The sequence below is a fragment of the Dreissena polymorpha genome, chromosome 3, assembly GCF_020536995.1.
Source record: "Dreissena polymorpha isolate Duluth1 chromosome 3, UMN_Dpol_1.0, whole genome shotgun sequence".
Taxonomy (NCBI): Eukaryota; Metazoa; Mollusca; class Bivalvia; order Myida; family Dreissenidae; genus Dreissena; species Dreissena polymorpha.
In genome coordinates this window covers 21,514,908-21,532,169 of record NC_068357.1, presented here as the reverse complement: position 1 = coordinate 21,532,169, position 17,262 = coordinate 21,514,908, and the positions used below count along the sequence as shown (strand labels likewise).

Here is a 17,262-nt window from a genome sequence, read left to right as displayed (position 1 = left end):
CACTCTTTGTTATTCGTTTCATTGCCATTGTTTTGTACTGTGTAAACATCATGTGTGGATGTATTTTGTTCGAACATATCATAAAATTCGTCTTCTTCTGCGAAATACACGAACGTTAGCACGACCACGACCATAGCCACGGCTTGGCCTTGTGCCACCACGGTGCTGCCAACGACCTTGAGTTGTTGCACGTCCTCTACAATAGCTAGACGCCTGAAAATGTCCCTTTTTACCACATGCATCGCATCTTTTGTAGAATGCTGGACAAAGTTTAATCGCATGCATTTTGCAACACTTTTGGCAAATGACATGATACTGTTTGAACTGTTTTGTTTCGCACCACGTTTGCCATATTTATCCGGACGCGCCACGTGTACTGTTGGATGTTCTTGCAAAGTCTTAATTTGAGCGTTTGTGAGTTCGATGTGACGACACGTTTGAATAACTCTTTCCAATGTTAATTGGTCTGCTAAAATTTCCATGAGCTGTTCCGAACACTTTTTGTCGTTTATCCCATTAATAATCATGTCACATATGAAACCATCCTTTTTCACTCCATATTGGCAATACTCAGCCTTTCGTTGCAATTCTGCTATGTAATCCATTACAGATTATTGACCTCTTTTGGTGTTCAGAAATTTCTGCCGCTTAATGTTTCTGAAGTTGTGGACACCAAAATGATGATCAAATTTTGTTAGCACAGTGTCCAAATCATATCTATCTTCTACGGGTCTGTGTGCAATACCATTGTCTTCATCCGCAAATACCTCTGGCATCCATATAAACGAATCATAAATGTTGACACATTCACGACCCATATTGGATAATAATACTCCAACTTTTTGACGCCCTGGTTTGTCATGCAGACCTAATGCGTCCAGGTGAACTAGGAAATTACGTTTGTAAATCTCGCACTCTGCGGCTCCTGTATCTGCTGAATTAAATTCCTGCAAATTTATAATTCCTTTTGTAGCCATACTGTTCACAGTTGTCTAAAACTTCATCAATAAATGTCTAGCATCTATTGTTTTCTTTATTCCAGCTATTTATTCACAACCATTCTGACACCATATAATAACTCTGAACTCGTTGGGGGGTAACTCACAACTGACTTTTTTCATATATTCACACAGATATAAACCTCAATTCAAATAACTCATGACTGCATGCTTTAACAAGACAATACGAGTTGTGTTCCTTACATTATAATACATGACAGACTTAAAATCATCTTTTTATTTTTTCATTAAACACTTTTTAACTAGCAGTTCTTCATAAATATATTTACAAAATCTTACTTCGTTTTCGCTTGCAAAGGAGGTGTTGTTTAAGTGTTGAGCGAAATTTGGATGTAAAATACAATGACACTGTCTGATTAAATATAACTGTCTTCAAGAGTATTATGTTTTCTCATATAGACCAGTTACAAAATTATTAGAAAAAGCAGCATGCTTGTCAAATTATGTACCTCTCTTACATGCTGATTACACCATACTGGTACTACAAATTAAAAAGTAATTAAAGTAATTATATATGTGTATTTTTGCTACAAAATTAACATGCTTGTAACACTGGGGGCTAACGAGGTATAAGCGTAGTCCGTTTCGCTACGAAGTCGGGTATATGTTTTACTACGAAAACATTGTGTACATACACTACTTAATCAGGCGAGTTTCATCTTTTCTGGTGTTTATGGATTAGAGAACGGAGGGTCCAGAAATGGTAGGCACTTATTTTCAATAACAAACTAATAACAAATGTGCGTTGTTTCAACCTTTACATTTATTTTGAGGTAAAATCGAAATATTTTGATTTGAAGCAATGCATAAGGTGGTTATTATGTTAAAATAGCCAATTACGGTAAATTAAATTGAATAAAACTACATGTTACTTTGATTCATTGTACATTACACATTTTAAAGTACAAAAAAGATTACGAATATGTATTTTAATTATTCAAATGCTTTGTTTCGAAGGAAATTACAAGTCGCTTTTTGTATAGGTTTCGCACAGAGTATGTATTGGTTGTCCTACGAAGTCTCAGTATCCTTTTCAGGACATATCACATGCAGTTTGCAGTTACTGCAGACTGCCATTTTCCAGTGCAAAACATGCTGTGCTTCATTGTGCGCATGAGCATCCACACGAAAACGTTTCCTTTAGATGAGAGATGCCTTGTGACACTGCACCAGGTGTACAATATTATGGGTGGCGACATTAACAAGTATGCTGAAAATATTACATTCAATCCGGTTTCTGGCAAATTGTTAATTCCGACAAAATCTACAGTGACAGAAAGTCCTGTGCGAAAGATATCACGAATTAACACACCAACAAAATCTGCCCATTGTCAGATATTTCTCGAGCCAGTGGTACCTTCGAACAATGTAGACACAATATCCGGGCAGCTTGAAGAAACTATACTGTACTCTGATTCTGAAAGTGAAGAGTCGGATGAGACGGCGTGTACATTTTCACAATCAACTGATGTTTTTGATGATATTTTGACAGAAAGTTTTTCAGTGCAGAAAGTATTAAAATGTTTAATACCTCCGGGATGAACGGGGAGTCACCGGTAAGAACCGGCTTGGTACTGGGAACAGCCGGGACTGCATAGGGAACAACCGGGATGGCACCGTCAGAGCGCCGGTTTAATTATGTACCGTAGCTATACCGGGCCTCTGTCGGCATTCACCAGGATCCCGTAGCTCTGCCGTGGTTGTTTGGGCCCCGATGGAGCTACGGTGCCGTCCCGGTTGTTCCCGGTGCAGTCCCGGTTGTTCACAGTGCCACGCCGGTCGTTGTAGGTCATTGCCGGTGACTTCCGGTTCATACCGGAGGTATTAAACATTTAAATATTTTACCGGTGGAGCCCCGGTTGTCCCCGGTTGTCCACGGTTCATCCCGGTGGAGCACCGGTTCATCCCGGTAGGGTCCCGGTTCATCCCGGTAGATGCCTGATCACGCACCGGGGCTCCGCCGGCATCATAGTGAGAACGGACCTTTACCGCATTGTAACAAGAGGTAAATTTACCGGCCGTCATGTACGCAGTAAACAATAACCTGTGACAGAAACCCACTGCCACGCTTTAACAACAATACATTGATTAGGAAATTGCGGATTTGTGCCATTGGGGTCCTACTTTCCACACCTTACGGCGGTTACAGGTGTTGATTTTACAAGTAAAATCATGTATACGAATATGAAATTCATTAGTTGGCGATAACCGATTTTCAAGAAAATCGCTTTGATAGATAAAATTTAAAAATCAAAATCCGTATGAGATTAAGAAGGATCGAAGTTGGGACATGGGATTTACTTTGACATAAGCAGAGTTTCGAGATAACATAACAAGCATCGAATGTTATTTGATAAAGAATACCGTATGCTAAAAAACCTATCTAGTCTAGTCCCTGGGGATATTTGTGTGAATTTTTGGTCCAGAGCATTTCTTGGTCTCATTGTGTAGGGGAATGACTGAAGTTTAATTTTAGTCAGGGTGGACTGTTCAATTCCTGGTCGTTTCCATGGAAACCAAGATGGCGGCTATTAGAATGTCATTTTCAAGGGACCATACCTGTGCAAATCTTTTGTTTTATTAGTTTTATATGCCTTCATATTTTTAATTAAATTCCTCTGATGTTTCAAGCATCACAAATATCCCCAGGGATCGTCGGTCTCTATCCCAAAGAACGTATAAAGGATTGTCACAAGGTGAAGATGCGTAATTTTTATTGAGACCGACGACATTAGGTTCTCGACTCTCAAGTGTCGTCTTATATATGGATTTTCGATTTTGATCGTTTCCTTTGGCCTTGTCGTGAATTTAATTATATCATAATAATGTGCATTGCCATGTCGACTGTGCGCTTTGGATCATGTTGTGTCGTTGTTACAATCTCTTCCTCAAAGGAAACATTCAGCCACTCCATGACTCTGTTTTTAGAAAAAAACATTTTCTTTATTTCGCCTTTGAGAGATAACCAATACGTCCTCTGTGAGAAACTCATACACGCTAAAGCGTTGTCGTAGCGAGGCATATACGTATACTGTCAGAGACATGATCATACATAATCATACTATTTAGCCTTTATTTCTGATAACTGGGCCACCCTAAACATTTCTGAACACACCAGTGGCTTAACGATACATACATCAATATGGAAATTGTAAAATTGTGTCAATTAAACATAGTTGTAAACCTTAATTGCATTTTTGTAAAATAAAACTTGACTTCGGTTTGATAAATCAGCGGTCTATTTAATGTTTAACGCATAAACCAGACACATGTTGAATCATAATTTGATGTAACAGACCTATGACATGTCAATGGCTTAAATTCAGAGTTTTGTTATTGCAAAAGCATAATCTTACCTGTTTTAAACACAAATTTCCACTAATCCGTTCTTCGATGTCATGTGTATGTACACAATGTTTTCGTAGTAAAACATATACCCGACTTCGTAGCGAAACGGACTACGCTTATACCTCGTCAGCCCCCAGTGTGTAAATCTTTAGTTTTCACTTGTATGAATAATTGAGTATATAACTATATTTATTCTACAAATAAAAACTAACTTATGTGTTAACATAAGCAAATTTAGATAAACAAATTATTATTTACATTAAATGATCCTTGTTAAACTGTTTCCAGTATGAGGTTCATGCGCACATGCAAGTAAATAGAAATTGTCACTTCTGTATTAGATTTATTGATTTTATAAAACTATTTATAATACTGTTTACTATAGTGACTGGCATATCCAACTAATACCTTAGATATATTTATGTTATAAGTTTATGCAACATAAGCAAAACTGTTTAAGTAATCACCTGTTAAAGGATGTGTACTTTAATTATAAATATATATTAATCCTAAATATAAGTTTTCATTAATGTGTTAAGTATTTGATCCATGTGTATGAAACGCATGTGTTTTTTCCATGTTAATCTGAAAATATTTGAAAAAATAATCCTATTTGTTACCGCCTCAGATTGACATCTGTTGTTGCATACTTCATTATGCAAAGCTTAAACCAACAGTCGCATAACCAGCGTTTTCGATTTTTGAGTAATGCTACTATTACATTTATAAATTTGTAAATAGTCTATGTCACTTTTAGTTTTTTGTTATGAACTAATGATCGCATGAAAATAACAATAATCTTCCATAAGAATTCTAAAAGTAAAACATTTTTTTTTAAATATAAATAAAACAAAGTTAATCATTACTTAATAACATTATATTGTCTTATATCTGCATTTCAAAATGCGTCGAATGAGACAACATAAATCTAATACATTTAGTTATTTAAAAAATAAATCAACTCTTTAATAGTTATTACATTATATTGATTAATTTCTGCTCTTAAAAATACTACAAAAAATACTTTATGTTAACATAACTTTTCGAAACATTATTCTGAAATTAACTAGTTACTGATTTACATATGTTCGTTTATCTTTGTTATGTTTAACCAAGCTGCCGTTACACATATTGTCATTTTTACTTTTATCTTTTTCTTTGTTTATTGTGTGTGTGTTTTTGTTTCCGTTCACTACTTGTAGATATTGCTTATTGTGTTTGTATAGAGGCACTTGCTTTTACATTTATTATATTCCATTTTTTCGTTCTTACTGTAAATGTGTTCCCTTAAAATATTTATAATATATCTTTAAACTCACGCCGGGTATGCGAATACTTCGTTGACGGATGGCACTTCACTAACAGAGAACAACAAAAGCCACGCGCGAGAGGTGAGTTTTTCAGCTTTTTTGTATGTATGTTCTGTTTATTTGGTTTCTAGACACAGAACATTGTTTGGGTGATTAATGGTATAGCACTTCGTATTGCGAAGAAAGAAATTCGAGGAAAAACGGTGAATTATTTAAAAAAAAAAAAAGATAAAATTCCATCGATAATCAGCATGAATTGAATGATCAGTACATATTTTAACAAAATAAACATACTTGGAAATAAATCAAGAACGTGCTTACTATTCGAAATAAAAGATCAATATATCCAGTAATGTTACAACATGTTACATTTTAGTTTACTAATGCATTTGAGAAAATTCAAATGTTTTAAGAATCGCATGCACATTTTTCATCTGCACTTCGTTTACCGATCTCCTAAAAAAACAATGGCACTTCGTGTCCCGACATCTAGACACTTTTTTCCAGATATAACACGCTCGTTTTTTGTGAATCAAAAATGCAGAATTCGCTGCGGAATACTGTTAAAGTAAGCAGGCAATAAATAAAAATGTATGTATTTAGTACGCAAATAAAAAACGAATTACCGGAGCATGTTCTTATCCCTTTGAAATATGATTATGATTTGGTATAAATGTGAAAGATATAGAGAATAATAGGTTAGTGTTGATTATAGATCAGGTTTATCATGCGAGGCTTAGAAAACAAAAAGCACGAGCCTTGGCGAGTGCTTTTTCGTTTTCGTGCCGAGCATGATAAACCTGATCTATAATCAACACTGACCTATTATTCTATTTATCCCACTTTTTATTCAGTAAACTTTTTTTATTTAAACAAAATAAGTTGTCATGAGTGTTTGTCGTACTTTGATAATGACTGTAGTGTAACCAAGGTCAGTGTATTACTCCGCGTTCCAAAAATAACCGCTGATCAAATAATCTTTTTTTTAAATCAGAATATCGTTCTGTAACAAAGTGTCGAGCGTTATTAATTACAATTTTAATCATATTGAATTGCAAATCTTAAAGTTTTATGATATCAATATGACATTAAGTTGTTATATACAAGGAACTACATTTGTTTACAACGTAGCCTAACCCACACACAATTCACTTTCGATATCAAACTATGAAGTCGATCACGAGGTGCACAATATTTGCTACTTTGTTATAATATGTGGTTATTTCGTCACGAAATAACAAAGATTACTTGGATTTAAGCTAATTATATACATTTTGAATGTTGAAAGTGGCACCAAAGAATTGTGAGGCAAAGTTGTTCGAACTAGAGAAAGACATTTGCTGGTGAAGTGACTGGGTGGGGCGAACATCAAGATCAACTTGTTCGACGGTAGACAGTGGTTGTCTAGGCTGCATTTCGGCCATAGTTTCGGTGCATGAAGGTGAACAAGAGGAATCTGTTGGATTGTTACATTTACTGGACTGAGCAAGAATGAACACTTTTGCTGCTGTTCAACAGATATGTTGGAATAATTGGTTATGGACTGGACATTTTTGTGCCCTGTTATGGCCATGGTTTCAGTGGGTGGAATGTTTGCATTTCGAAGTTTTTGGACCAGGAATTTGCGAACTGAGTGGTTCGTTATTCTCTTGTGCTTGAGAAAGCCGGCGTCTTTTGCCATGGCCTTCAGCATCTGACCTAGCTTGTTGACACCCGATTGTTGACGCAAGAACCACTGGGATGCAGTGTCATTTGTGCGTATTGCCAGGTTGAAAAGATGCTTTGAAGAAAAATCAGATGGACGCATATCCGAGTACAGCTTGTAAATTAACACAGGATTTCTTGGTCCAGACGATTGTTTTCTACGGTCAAAGGGGAGCAACTGACTTCTTCAAAGGGGAGCAACAACAACAGAACCTATTTGCAGTGTTAAATTTACCTAATACTAGAGGTTTTAATAAAAATAAATGACAATAAACACGTTTTTTTTGCTACTTTTCTTTATGTTAAGGTCATTAAGATTGACAAACTTTTGAGATTGTTTTTATTATTGATGCACTTGGCAAATACAGGTGACTGCCTCTCAGAGATTAATATCAGCAGCGATGCAGGTCCGAAATTCTATTGGAACTTTTTGGCTCAATGCCAGTAAACGAAAATAGCAATAAAAGAACGGGCGGGGTCGATTTATTCACACGACAGTGGTGTAAAAAGTTATGCATATCCGTCTTTGTTTTTAATATAAACACAACACATGCTGCATATGAAGTTGCATATAAGTGACACAATTATTTATTACAGGATGAGTGAGTCGGAGCTTATGAATGCCGCCGACGGTTCGTTGTTGGACATTAGTTTAGAAGAAGAATTGTGTACAAGCGAACGGCTCTCGTGTGGAATTTGTGAGGCCAGTTATGCTAGGAAAGCCTACTTGAAGCGTCATTTGAAGACACATGAGGATGGATGCATAAAGTGCTCAGTGTGCACTCAGTTCTTTAAGACTGAGGAAGATAAAAGGAAACACATCGAGGACAAACATAGGCCAATCATGTGCGAAAGTTGTGGAAAGGTTTTTTCCACTCGTAACTACATGGAATTCCATCTAGATACCACTTCTGACCAAGTTAGGTGAAGATCGGATGAAAACCGAGAGAGCGGACTCTTAATACGGACCGACCGACAGACCGACAGACAGACAAGTTCTATCCTATATAGCACCCTAAACTTCGTTTGTGGGGGTATACTAAATACTGACTCCATAATATGACATTTAAACATTTTATGTACGCATTCCTTTTTTCCAGAATCAGTTGTTTTTACGATTTAAGTGTACCCGTGTTTCTTTAATCTCAACCAATACAGTGATTTAGGGTCAGGTGAATCGCACTTCGAGCAAACGTTAGCGTTGCGTTAAGGGAAGTGCTCCCTATAAGCAGGGCTCAAAATTAAGGCAGTTTTACCATTCTCTTTTTAATTTTGTTGCTACGCATAAGTATCGTCTTGATGATGCGATTCAAATAAGCACAACCGACATAGGATTTTATGAAGAACAAATGTGTATTTGCCTCATAAAGACCCCTTCACTACCGTTATCTAGAGCCCTGCAATAAGTAAAATTAAACACGATTGGATTGTGTTGATCCGCATAATCCGTTGTATTTTCATTTCGCTGAATCTCAAGTTACCAATAAAAAACAAGTTCATTATGTACACATTTATTTAATAATAAATATTATCTTATTTGAAAATTGCAATTATAATAAACATAGTATAAATTAATAGTAATGTGATTTTTGAAAAATATATTTTCAAAATGTTTCGTATGAATAGCCATAATATAAATAAATGCATTTAAGGTAGAAGATAAAACTCAGTTATTAGAGTGCCCGCTTTGTTGAAAGTCTCCGTAATCTGAAGTGCCCTTTATCGGTAAACAAAGTGCCTGCAACTTTATGTATGCCACCTATTACAACATGCACTATCTTAGTTTATATTTCATTGAATACTATCAAAATTTCCATATTTGCAGCACAGTGATTACTCTACATGCTGGAATAGCAAACAATTTCTTGCAATAATTCTAAGTAGTTTTATTTTGTTAAAATGTTTACTGTTCATCCAGTTTATGCTGTTTTCCGATCGAATTTTCTATTTTTGGGGCAAAACTGTACCATTCTTCCGTGAAATTGTGTATTCCCAATACAAAAGGATACACCATTTATCAACTCGACCATGTGTCTTGTCTTAAAAACTAATCTTTAGGATATAACTTTAAATAAAACAGAGGAACTTACCTCTCGCGCGTGGCGTTTGTTGTTCTCTGTTAGTGAAGTGCCATCCGTCAACGAAGTATTCGCATACCCGGCGTGAAACTGCAGACGCATCCAGGGTAAAAAGAAAAGATTATTCTTTGCCCCAGATAATTATTTGGTAAATAGAGTTTTCACCCATTGATTTTGAAAAAAGGGTGATTTCATTCTTGAAATAGGGTGAAATGAGTTATAAAAATGCACACCTTAAAACCATTGCTGCTTTACTTCTGTTGAAGCTGCACACTTGTACTGATTCAATAAAACTGTAAACTATCATAATTAACTTTAATATACTGATGTTTCATAACATCTTTAATCCTTGAAACTGTCCATAATATAAACTTTAAACGTAAAAATATGTTAACTATGGAAAGCCAAAGGGGACCCCCGCTAAAAAACATAAACTTATATAGCAAATATCGGGATTGTCATTTTTCGCGGAACTTTCACTTTCCGCGAAAAACCAATGCCAGCATGGCCATAAAACACTACATACAAATCGAAATCTAAAAAGCGCGGAACTTTCATATATTTTCCGTCGGAGCAATTATTTTTCAACCCTGTAGAAAAAGCGGGCTCAATTAATCGCGCGGAACGTTATTTATCTACTCTGTACAAATAGTAGTGTTTAAAATCGCGCGGAGATTGTAGAATGCTATTTTAAGAAGTCTATTAAAGAGAGAAAATCCAGTAAATACCAGATCCAAAAAGCGCGGAACACAAATATCGTCCGCGAAAATTAAGCATTGAATTACTGTACAAATCTCGGGTTGTTAGGTGTTAGAATCCCTAGTTACCCGAAAAATTTGATTGGATCCGATACTTAGAAATAACCAATCAGATACTTTGTAACAAATGCAACACAATCAGTGCGTTCAGTAAGTATAACGTTTCAAGATGGCGGAGCGAATTGCATGGTTATTGTTTCTACTCGATGGATTCGCAGATAATTCGGAAATAGATCAGATTGGGATCAATAACTGTATTGCATACGATCATTTACATGTATTACCAGGTTTGTATTTGTACTTTTTTAATATTGTGTACAACTATCCGATAATATGCTTAATGTTGACAATTGTTAATTAAATGAGCCGCGTTCTGAGAAAACTGGGCTTAATGCATGTGCGTAAAGTGTCATCGCAGATTAGCCTGTGCAGTCCGCACATGCTAATCAGGGATTATACTTTCCGCTTTTATGGTATTTTTAATTTCAAGGAAGTCCCTCCTTACCGAAAATGAAGTTTATGCGGAAAGTGTCGTCCCTGATTAGCCTGTGCGGACTGCACAGGCTTACGCTAATCTGGGATGACACTTTACGCACATGCACTAAGCCCAGTTTTCTCCGAATGCGACTGAAATAATAACTTATTGTAATGTAATGTACTTGTGTCTTGTATTCAGTTGAACGTCAATATATTAATACATTTATTTTTGTTTTCAACCTATTAATTAAAATAAGGTATTGTTTTTAATCCGTTTTTAGTTTCGTTATAGCTGACCTAGATTTAAACATTTCGTCATAAATTAATAAATAAAATTATTAATAAATTTATGTTTTAATATAATTTATATATAAATTTTGTAGGTGTGTGTTGCCAGTAATGGTTGAAGATATGCCAAACAAATTGTGCCTCTCTATACAGACAGATTTCAGGTCTCAATTTCGACTTCAAAGGTCAACATATCACTGATATCAGGTTTGTCAGCTATTGGTTTGTATTATTCTTATCCACATTGCAGCAAGAATAACTGGATAACTTAACTTTTCAATAGCTATTACATGTAGATCTAATTTAAATTAATCATGTTTCTAAATCATCCACTAAATGCGGCTAATTCTCCACTTGTTGGAAGTTTTTTGTGATAAAAACTTGGAGTAGATTTATTTTACTCCCAAATACCTTTAAGAAAGCCCAACAGCTGTAGAGTGATGGAAAATCTACTTCTTTAAAGTATTTATAAGTGAATAGACCCTTTTCACAATAAGCCAATATAGCAGGTAGTCAAATGATTGCAGAATTCCAGAATGAGGCTGAACGTTTAGAGATTTCTAATAGTGCATCGCAATATCGCTCTGCTTTCGATCATTCAGCTAGATCTACTTAATGATATTGCCAACACAAGTTGACTTCATCAGATATAGCCATTAATTACTTAATATATACTTTCCATTTTAAGTGCCAATATATGAAATACATTTTCTTGATTAAAGTACTTGTTTGTATTCTTGTTTGTATTCTTTTTTTTTGCACAAACTCTGACACTCCAAGTATGGCTTTCAATTCTTAGTGTGTGTAAATTGACAGTCTTAAACTTATTGGATTATCTGACACTCTTTGTTTTCCCATTATTTGGGCGATTAATCAATTATTTTATTTATTGATAGATCTTGCGTTTAAATTCCCCTGTATTCAGCACAAACCCATAACCTCTTTATGATCAGATACTGTGCAGACAAATACTAAATAACAACGTGATGTCATAAACCACATTTTGTAGATATCTGGTCATCTGGTCATTTAACACAATTAATGACACCTCCATGTGACCATGGCGTCTCATGGTTGTAGCATTGCGTAGCTGTTTCTTGGAATAATTTAACGCCAAATACTCAATTGTTGCTTTTACTGAACATAAAAGATATTGTCAACATTGAAAGTCATCTGTCCAAAAAGATTGTCAGAAACTAAATACTGTATACATATTAGCCAGTTTTATCATAATTATAAAGTGCTTTATACCTATATATTTTTAATATTTCAAAAATTTAATGCTAAACATTTGTGTCATTTTCTTCTATTTGATAGGACTTTGTCTGATGCTTGATTCAACTCTTACACGTTCTATAATTCATGAAATTGTACACATCCTACCTTTGAAAATTGTAGTCTTACAATACTTAGTATTGTATACTGCTAATTTATGACTTCGATTTGTGCAATAATCGATGTTTAGTCTTCAGACCACATTTACTCTGATGCTTATGGGTAACTGGAAATTGTATGCCCCTGGAAGGGTGGCATATAGCAGTTGAACTGTCCGTCAGTCAGTCAGGATGTCAGTCTGTCCGTCTGTCCGAAAAAAAATTAACGTTGGCCATTACTTTTGCAACATTGAAGATAGCAACTTGATATTTGGCATGCATGTGTATCTCATGAAGCTGCACATTTTGAGTGGTGGAAGTTCAAGGTCAAGGTCGTCCTTCAAGGTCAAAGGTTAAAAAAATATATGTAGAATTAAAAGCGGCGCAGTAGTGGGCATTGTGTTTCTGATGAACACATCTATTGTTATATATAAAGATTAAATATAATTCATTAATATACACTAATAGTACATAACTTATGTCCTTGAATCATTATTTAGGTGTTATAATTTTTATATTTGAATTACTTATCAATTTTTTTACTTAACACAGCATGACATGTGATGGTTGTCTGTATTCATATGTTTGACTTAATTGTAACCAGTGTCAAGTGCGCATTATAATCTTGATATTCAACGCAATTTGCATAGCAAAAGAAAATGCAGTTCCACGTTCAGCCTTGTTCTGCAATTCAACGCGTCAGGTGATATGATTGATATCTATAAATAGTATCGGTGTTCATATTGTGAAACTGGTCTATTATTCGATACTGATTAATTTGATGAATCAAGTTAATTTTTGTTAAATACATCTGTTAAATATTTATGCCCCCCTCCGAAGAAGAGCAGGATTATTGTTTTGCACATGTCGGTCCGAATGTCCATATGTCTGTCCACCAGATGGTTTCCGGATGATAACCCAAGAACGATTTTGCCTAGGATCATGAAACTTCATAGGTACATTGATCATGACTCGAAGATGACCCCTATTGATTTTCAGGTCACAAGGTCAAGGTCACAGTGACCCTAAATAGTAAAATGGTTTCCCGATGATAACTCAAGAACGCTTATGCCTAGGATCATGAAACTTCATAGGTACATTGATCATGACTCGCAGATGACCCCTATTGATTTTGAGGTCACTAAGTCGAAGGTCAAGGTCACGGTGACCCAAAATAGTAAAATGGTTTCCGGATGATAACTCAAGAACTTATGCCTAGGATCATGAAACTTCATAGGTACATAGATAATGACTCGCAGATGACCCCTATTGACTTTCAGGTCACTAGGTCAAAGGTCAAGGTCACAGTGCCAAAAAACGTATTCACACAATGGCTGCCACAGCAATTGACAATCCATATGGGCGGCATGCATGTTTTACAAACAGCCCTTGTTTGAAATTTATTTTATGACATTAAAGTAATGTATAGGGAATTTAGTTACCTACACATTCTTTGAAAAGAAATTTGAATTGTAAATGTATACTTCATTTATTTTGTAGGAATTCTGTACAACTGTGGAACCATGTATGGTACGTGACCGCACAATGTTGGTTGGCAAAAGGATATTGGAATAAGCAAAGGTAAATTGTATGTGAAGGAGTCTTGACAATTGCAAATATAGTTAGTTTTTTTGTAAGGCTCGCAGAAAGTGACCCTAGCCTTCATATATAAATAAAAAGCTGAAAGAGTATTTATGAAAAATCGTGTAATCAAGTTTGCAATATGTTACATTTTATTTATAAGCTCATCTTTTTTTTTTGAAAAAAAAAGAGATATTGTCATCATCTTGGCGTCTGCGTCGGCGTCCGGTTAAGTTTTGTGTTTAGGTCCACTTTTCTCATAAAGTATCAAGTATAAAACTTATTTACTTACTACCATGAGGGGACTGGGCAGGCAAAGTTAGATAACTCTGGCGTGCATTTTGACAGAATTATGTGCCCTTCTTATACTTAGAAAATTGAAAATTTGGTTAAGTTTTGTGTTTAGGTCCACTTTATTCCTACAGTATCAAAGCTATTGCTTTCATACTTGCAACACTTACTATCATAAAGGGACTGTGCAGACAAAGTTATGTAACTCTGACTGGCATTTTGAAAGTATTATGTGCCCTTTTTATTCTTAGAAAATTGAAAATTTTGTTAAGTTTTGTGTTTTCGTCCACTTTACTCCTAAAGTATCATAGATATTGCTTTCATACTGGGAACACTCGCAAATTATCATAAGGGGACAGTACAGGACAAGTTGAATAACTCTGGTTGTCATTTTGACAGAATTATGGTCCTTTTCTTACTTAGTAACTTTGAATATATGGTTAAATTTTGTGTTTTGATCTACTTTACTTCTCAAGTATCAAGGCTATTGCTTTCAAACTTCAAATACTGTCATGCTATCATAAGTTACTGTAGCTGGCAAGTTGAATTTTACCTTGACCTTTGAATGACCATGACTCTCAAGGTGAAATTATTAAATTTTGCTAAAATTTCCATAACTTCTTTACAAGCGTTACAAAGCAACTCTTATCTGACATACCACAATAGACTCCACCCAAACCATCCCCCACGCCCCCCCCAAAAAAAAGAAAAAAGTACTTTTTTTTCATTTTGAAAGATCATCTAATAAATGACCACACCCTCACACTATACCCCCTGCCCATTTTTTTTAAACATGGCTAAAAAACACAAATATTTATTTTTATCATTTTTTCATTTTTGGAAGATAGTGTAATAAATGACCACACCACCACACTATACACCCTTCTCCACCCCACCTCTCCCTCCTTTGTGATTGAAGTATTGAGATAGGTCCCTTCAACTTTAAAAAAAATAGATGAGAGGTCTGAACCTGCAGGGCGTGCTCTTGTTAACAATCAAATGAGACATAACTTAGAAGCTTCACTTCATTTACTTTGTCAGGCTGGCGTAGTGGATATGGTGTTCACCTAGTGATGGGAACATTTTGGGTTCAACCCTGTTTATTAGCGGTCTCTTTATCTTCATATATACAAAGTACTGATTACTCCCAGAAAACGGACTCTAGAATGTCTTAATAAGCATAAAGCTTTCAATGCAATCAAGCATAATTAATATGGCTAAACTCTAGCATGAATTTTACTTTTGTATTTCAGGGACTCAACATTACACAGTCATTTCAACATGTAGAGTCTTGTCAGCAATGATGGAGCAGTACTTCAGATTTCCAGAATCTCGTCATGAGCTGAAGATCATTGCCTATGAATTTCCTGAATGATGTAGAATGATTGGACTGTTGATGGAACCCACAGTGCATGTCCTGCTTCAACATCTGAGCATAGGTCCTTGTTTATCAGCAGTTTAGTTCTTCAAGCAGTCTGTGACAGTTACTTGAAATGTTTGGACATATGACCTGGATGGCCAAGTTCTGTGCATGATGCCCATTTAAATAGGAACGGCCCAGTGGCGCATTAAATGGACATTTTTCGAATGTTCTCAAGGATTCAGCTTACCGCCTGACAAGAAATCTTGCTTTTTGTTCAGTATCGAGGCCATGGACATTTGTATCATTTGCAAAAGATACTGCGATATTTGTGCCTTTGTTCATGCTTTATAGTTGATTAACAATTGGAAGCCATAACCTGTTTTTAAGATGGTGTTAGTGGGACAATGAATTTTGTAAAGATTTAAAGACTGGAAAAGATAATTAAAAGTCAAAAGAGTTCTGCTATTGTTAAGCATGCTTTATTGATTTGTAATGTTAGAAAGATAGCATTATTAACAGAATAAAATGTCCATAATTTGAATATTCTACTGTTTTCAGCAACATTTAATTTGATATAGTACAAAATGCTGCATCATGTTATATCATGATCTGTTTTGTGAACAATGACCTTTCAATGTATATTTAATAATTTGTCAATGGGTGTTACACGCATAAGCCCTACCATTAGCCCAAAAAGGAATTGCTTAGGAGTTTTGCCACCTTCTAGAGAAAAATACTTCTCAGAAACAATTGCATTTTGGAAAGTCTATGGCTAGTAAAATTTGGATTCCTTTTGGATACCCAAGGTTACCAATTTATGTTTAATAAATTTGCAATAAAAAGCTTTGACAGAACATAATGTCACAGAGTCGAACACGTGTATGGAATAAAGTGGAAGTTGATTAAATGAGTAATACACATTATATGCTTCTTTGATTAAAAGTTTGTGTTTTCACTAAAACTGCAAACATAGTAAGCTTTAAAGTATTGCAAAGACCTATCAATATTGATAGGTCTTTGAGTATTGCAACTAAATAAAATATTCAGATTTAAATTGTATTATTTGAATGCACTGTCTAATACATATGAGCCTCGCTCTGTGAAAAAGGGGTTTAATGCATGTGCACTCCAGATTAGCCTGGGCAGACCGCACAGGCTAATCAGGGAGGATACTAAACGCACATGCATAAAACCCCTATTTCACAGAGCAAGGCTCATATATGTTCAATAAACCAAAGATAATCAAAAACAAAATGAGACATTTAACCCTGTACCACTCAAAAACGCACTAAGACACATTCGAGAATAAATTTAATTTAAGACCTTTCTTACTATATTAAAGTTTTAAAGGCTTTGTTTCCAACCCATGGATACTGATGAGCAGCAAACAGCATAAAACCTGAACAGATTGTGAGTTACTTGCAGGCTGTTCTGGTTTTATGATGTTTGCATGTAGAAAATTTAAAATTTCCTCAGAGCAGGAAAAGGTTAATAATAACACAACAGCAATTATACTTAAGTTATTTTAAGACTTCATACTAATGCAAGTAACTTGCAACTGTCTAACCAAAATCGGAGATGGTGGAGGGCAAAATTAATGGCTGTGCACCTTGAATTATCTATTCATACTCATACAATATAATGTTGATCTACAGTATCTTGTACAGCATGC

The 17,262-nt window shown here is 35.3% G+C and overlaps 1 long non-coding RNA gene across 1 annotated transcript; it reads left to right on the top strand.

Annotated features, from left to right (window-relative positions):
- The first annotated feature begins 9,887 nt into the window (after window positions 1-9,887).
- Window positions 9,888-16,131, top strand: LOC127873256 (uncharacterized). Its single transcript, XR_008046076.1, has 4 exons — window positions 9,888-10,504; window positions 11,078-11,189; window positions 13,856-13,936; window positions 15,481-16,131. It is a non-coding gene; the product is annotated as an uncharacterized LOC127873256 (long non-coding RNA).
- Window positions 16,132-17,262: the final 1,131 nt, after the last annotated feature.